We start from the raw sequence: 6,000 nt of genomic DNA, 5'->3' as shown, positions 1-6,000 counted from the left end.
AGACACGTTTTATGCTCCTGGAGGGCATCAGTCAAACTGACTTTCCTGCTTCCTTCCTATGAGGAAAAGCCCACTGTCTGCGGGAGTAGTCACCCTGGCTCAAAAGCAGAATCGGGATTGGGATGATTGGGAAGGACGGTCGAGTGGATTTGCAGCCCTCCTGGACCAGTATCATGCAATGCAGCCCCTGCTTTCAGGGAGTGTTTGTAAAAGTCCTGTTGTGAAAATTTGATGAAACTATTCCAGCTGAGAGTGAGATGTGACATTTTTCTATCATTTATGACACGCCAGTGCTAGAGCCATGGGACATCATCAGAGCTTTTGACGTCTCTTTCTGAAAGTTAGGGAAGGGGCAAAACTACAATGTGTTTTTCCACTTCTGTATGCTCAATTCTTTCTGTGATTTTTAGACAATAAATCCTCCCCACCACTCAACTCACCGTGCTTGGAACATGAAAATGAATCATGCAGCATCCATTCACCGTTAGAAATGACCCTTGCCTCCTTTCCACCAACGTTACTGTGGTACAACAAAACTATAGTGGCATATACTTAGTGTTGTCACAACAACTTACAATCAGAACTATGCAAAGTAAGGCTCAAAGCTAGATCAGGCTATGCTTGTTCTGGACTTCACCTCCCATCAGCCCATCTAAAGAGAAATGTGTAATGCTTTGTGAAGTTAATATTTCATTCTGTCTTTTGATTCTGTACTTTCTTCTATACTTTTAGCTCACCATTGTCTGCCCTGAACCCACCCCTGAAGTTTTGTAGAGGGTTTCAGAGTGTCAGGTGGACACCCACAGTGAGCGGTTTGGGCATTCTGTCCCTCAAAGGACATTGAAACATTGCTGGGGATTCTCCATTCCAAACAGGAGGAAGCTGTAAAGGCCAACATTGACCTGGTGCAAATTATGATACACAGATGCCCAGAAGCAAATTAATCATAAATGTGAGCAGAATTAGCACTAGAATATGATTGTATTATCCAGAAACACAGATAGAATAACAACTGCTTGAGCCATCTTTTGTATTTGACATTTTGGTACAATGGATTGATGGCACATATTACATAGATTATTTTAAAAGTCTCTCTCTAATTAAAAAAAGCAAGAAGTTGCAATACTGAACTGAAAACGACAATGCCTCAACAGACCCTGTAATGCTTTACTGAAACAAAATGTCAAGCATGAGGAGGGAGATAAACTGATATATGAAGTTTGTGTTCTAGGAGGAACAGGATGAAGGTTTGCATTTGGGATCCGATTATAGTGCCTCCTAATGTCCAACTCATGCCATTTCTTTTGTCCAGGTTACGCATGGCCTGTACTATGTGTGCCAAAATGGACAAGAAGTTATGAGTGTTTGGCAAAGTTATTGGCCAAATTAGGGAAACAAGAAAATAACAAGTCCTAAAAAGAAAGCCTAAATAAAAAATAGACCTTCATTAGACCTTGCGGTGTCCTGGGTGTGCGTTCATGAAGGTTCTCAGAGTAGGAATGCAGATCTAGCGTCAGTTTTGCATCATAGCTCATCATGAATAAACTCATATGGACAGGGGAGCGCCGATTCTCCATTTGCAATCCTACTCTGAGACACTTTTTGAAAGTGGCCTCTGATCTGTACAATTTTTTGCTCTGTGAATATTTATGTTACGGTTTCCTTTTTGAGTGCTGCGATAAAAGCACACTTTCTCTGCCCTTTCTGGCAGAATTGACAGTTTTTGTTATCTTCAGTGTTGATGTGAATACGCCATTAAGCAACAGACACTGCAATCGCTTCTGCTGCAACTGATGGCTTCTTTCAGCTCTACCAACACGATGCGAGACTGCAGCAGGCTCTTGGTCGGTCCTGTGGCTGTGATTCTAATTGAATTTTCACGCATGATTCTGCCTTGTAATGAGATAAACTCTTACTGAGGTGGAGGCAAATACGGAAATTGTGTGCATTATGTACTAATGCACGGAGCCAACAAGATGTAATGCTTTTGCTGTCACAGTTGTTACCGTTGTCTCTTGGGGACAATTGGAAATTACATCCTCTTGTGTCGCTGGTTGTTGAGAAGATTTGACCATGTGAAGTACAACAGATGAAATTAAATCAGTGGGTGGTATATCACGGCTCAGAAGCTTTTTTAATTTTGTATAAATTGTAGATGCCTACCCTGAGGGTGGTGTATAGGGGTTTCTTTTAATGAATAACTTGCCGGCAGGCAACATAATTGATGGCATTTAATGACATGCCTGTGCCGGTCTTAATGTGATATGTGTAATCGTAATGAACTATGTCAGATACCCTAACACAGACTGAGCAGAGCTGCCATCGAATGTCCTGTCTTCCCGTCTCTGTTTTCTGCTCCTGGAAAGTGCTGTGTTGGAGGTGGGTACGTATTGCTTAAGCTTTCAGAAAGTATTGTTTTTCTTCAGTGGTGCTTCTGGAACAGAGGGACAAGCAGAATCTGTGTGCTCCTGATTGACCAGAGAAGTTATTGTAAAACTGTGACAATTCTGCCGACTGAAACCTACGTTGAAAGCTTTTTGCATATCCTCCTGTATTAGTTAGTTTATATATTCCCTTCTTGCTCTTGTTACAGGGCTGCGGAGCCGTATGCCCCTTCTCACCTGGTCATCTAGTGTGTGAGAAGGGGTCTCCACAGCACAGGCCACCTGTCAGGTGTGTTGTATAACCTGGGAAAAGGCTCAAAATAGTGCATTCTGAAAGGTTGCTGGAGGCAAATCCACGACAAAATGCAAATCTTCATTTCCATTCAATTTCCACTTCCTCAGGTCAGTTAGAGAGCCAATACAGCTGTTTCCAATTTCAATCAAGTATAACTAGTTATGACCAGCACAATAGAAAATGAAATGGCTATTCTTTGATGGAAAATTATGAATCATGGAAATCAGTTGTCACTTCAGTCAACAAAAAAATTGGTTTCCAGATAAAAATCCTTTCACTGTGTATCTGGGAAAAGGGTTCAAGTACAGCATGTTCTGCCCTCAATCATGTTTCAAATCAAAAATATAAAATTCCATTTTCCAGAAAACATAACTCGCATAATCTCATGTACAAGCATGACTCCTCGTATTATTAGTTCATGGAAATGGGATTTTAAGCACACACACACGTACACAAAGTCTATGTGGAAAATCTTGTCATTGGGTCTATTTCATAGGCACAAGAGTCGGCAACAGTTAGAAAGCAAAACTATGTTCTTTATTCCTCGATTTTGAAATGTTCAGTTGCTGTAATTTGTTGCATGACTGCACCTATCAGTATGACAGAGTGCACACCAGCACACCAGTCCTCTGAAATCCATGCAAGTCAAGTAGTCAAGTAGAACTTTATTTGTCCCCAGTGGGGCAATTGGTTGTGCAGCAGTGAAACAGTACCAAGGCAATTAAATACAACATAATAAAAAGTAAAAACATAGACTACAAGTAAAAACATAAAATGCAGTAAAAAAACATAGAATACAAGTAAAAACATAGAATACAGTAAAAACATAAAAATACATTTTTGTAAAAACATAAAGTGCATAATATTATCAAGCCTGGTTGGGTGGTCAGCAGGTATTACCTTTTTCTATTGGAGTTCAGCAGTGAAATGGCTGACAGAATGAAGGAGTGTTTGTATCTGTTGGTTTTGGCTAATGGGTATTTGAAGCGGAAACCCGAAGGCAAGGTCTGAAACTCTAGGTGCAGGGGGTGGGTGCTGTCAGACAAGATGGATTCTGCTTTCTTTAACAACCGTTTGTTATGCAGTCAACCACCGCATGCTCTGACTGCAGTCCACCAGCTGAGCACACAGCCATTGGACCAGAGAGCTGCACATGCTACAGGGCTGCTGATGGCAGGCCACAGGGGCCTCCGAGACCCAGAGGAGCTGCTATTGCCAAATAAGGCAGCTCAGACCCTGCAGTTATATTGTATCCCCCAGTTGTACATTATAAATACATACATGTCTCATATCTCAAGAAAAAGCTCTTCAAGTAGTCAAATTGCCAAAAGAGGCCTGAGATCGTGTGGTAATTCATACAGCAATATTCACATTAAGGAGCAATTAAAATTTCCAATTAAATTGTGCATGTCTCCATTTGCAAAAAAGATTACCACATCAATAATGATTTGCCCTAAATAATCCAGTCTAATTGATATTCACACAAAGATCAGTAACTTGAATGGGTAAAACCAAGAACAACCAGTGCATCTGCACTTTGTGAGAGTTTGAGAGTTTTGGTGGGTGAGCGCACATGCAGTTACTCTGACCTCTATTCAGGAAGCAGGTGCGGGGGTGACGGCTGCCCTAGGTTGAACTGGAGCTGTGCTGACAGCTGCACGTCCATCCGCAGTATGGCATATTAGCAGTCACACAGATAAACTTATGACATGAATCTATCCAAGAATCTGAAAACTATTACTGTGCCCGTGGAATTTTTCGCTTCACTTCACAAAAGCACCCTCTCTAACCTCTCAGAAAAAAACATTTAATCCCTGGTTCCACTGCTGCCATAGTAACAGTTTCTCAGTATCTTTCTGAAAGAGAAAAGCGCCTTGATGTAAAATGAAAGCAAATAAATGGCTTCTGTTCCTACAGTTTAATTAGCCAGTAATGAACTGTGCAATTGTAAGTCTTATTGGATGGTGAGGGCTTGCTTGTGGGGAACACTATGTTATATTGTTTTTGCAGTGGAGTTTCATTCCAGTAATGCAGTGTAGTGTTTGGACTACCATAACCTTTCATCTCTGAGATGTTTTTGTCAGCAACAAAATATTATAGCTCAATTATGGAAGATTACGATGGCTTGAGATTTACGTTTTAATTGTATATTACAAAACAAAATTACCTTTAAACAATAAAATGTGAATTGTCGACATAATACAAGTTGGCTGCCATTTTCTGTAAGTTTTCTGCCATTTTCAGCAGGAGTTATAAAGATTAAGATTCATTTCACAATAGTTTTATAGTTTTTAAAAAAAATTGCATTGCACAGTAAAGAGGAAGCTTGACTTGCTCCCTGGGTTGTGGTAATGATTAGGGTTCTTAACTCAGATTTCTGCTGCAGATCTCCAGCTGTAAAAATGAAAAATATGAATAATTGTCAACTTTGTAACTCACTGGCTATGGATTTCTGCAAAGCAAATGAACAGCACATGTTGGTATATTTAAAGTATAACCACAGCACGCAATGCATATTGTGTTGGTGAAGAGAGAATGGAAAATAGTATAATCGTCAGACAGGATGTGCATGTATGTGTTTGCTGGTATGCGATGTATGTGTGAGAGTACAAATTGGAAGAACATAGGAAGTCATTGAAAAGCACATGGTCTTCTGTAATTGTGGTTGTGGATCATGTGAACTCAACCAAGAAAACCCTGTATGGAGGCCTATGCCAGCTGCTAATCTTATCAGTCTAACGTGAGAACACAGCATGCATAATATTTGTATTTTAATCTTATATTACTATTATTGAAGTGGGTCAAGTGAATGAAGTGTAAGAAAATATGTTGTGACAGCTGCTGTTTTTCTGATGCTCTCATGTGAATTCCATGTATTAAAAGGTATGAATATGCAGCATTTTTTGTTGTGTATGTTTGTTGCCGTTCTACTGTGTACAACCATCGTAGCCTTCTCTGAAATTAAATTCATGATCAGTCATCTTTACCAAATACAGTTTCACAATACAAGTCCACATCATGGCGGGGTTCCGTGTGGCTTTAACATTCTAGCACCTGGACCACAGAGCAAGTCCTAAGAAAAAGCCATTTTTCGCAGCCTTGCTCTCCTAGCCCACAGTGGTTTTTACACCTTTGGTATCATTGAAAAAGCCTTGTACAATGGTGTCATACATATACACAAGCATCTCTGAACCTGCACATACAAGGGGCAGTGACCCTTACGCTTTGTGTCATTATTTATTATTTCAGCATCCATGTATGGGAGTTTCAATGTGCTGAATGCTTCATGCATTTGCATGTGTGAATTTCATTTTGTCTCTC

The sequence above is a fragment of the Anguilla anguilla genome, chromosome 9 (genome assembly GCF_013347855.1).
Source record: "Anguilla anguilla isolate fAngAng1 chromosome 9, fAngAng1.pri, whole genome shotgun sequence".
Classification (NCBI taxonomy): domain Eukaryota; kingdom Metazoa; phylum Chordata; class Actinopteri; order Anguilliformes; family Anguillidae; genus Anguilla; species Anguilla anguilla.
The sequence above is the reverse complement of the archived record's forward strand: the minus strand, read 5'-3'. Positions refer to the sequence as shown.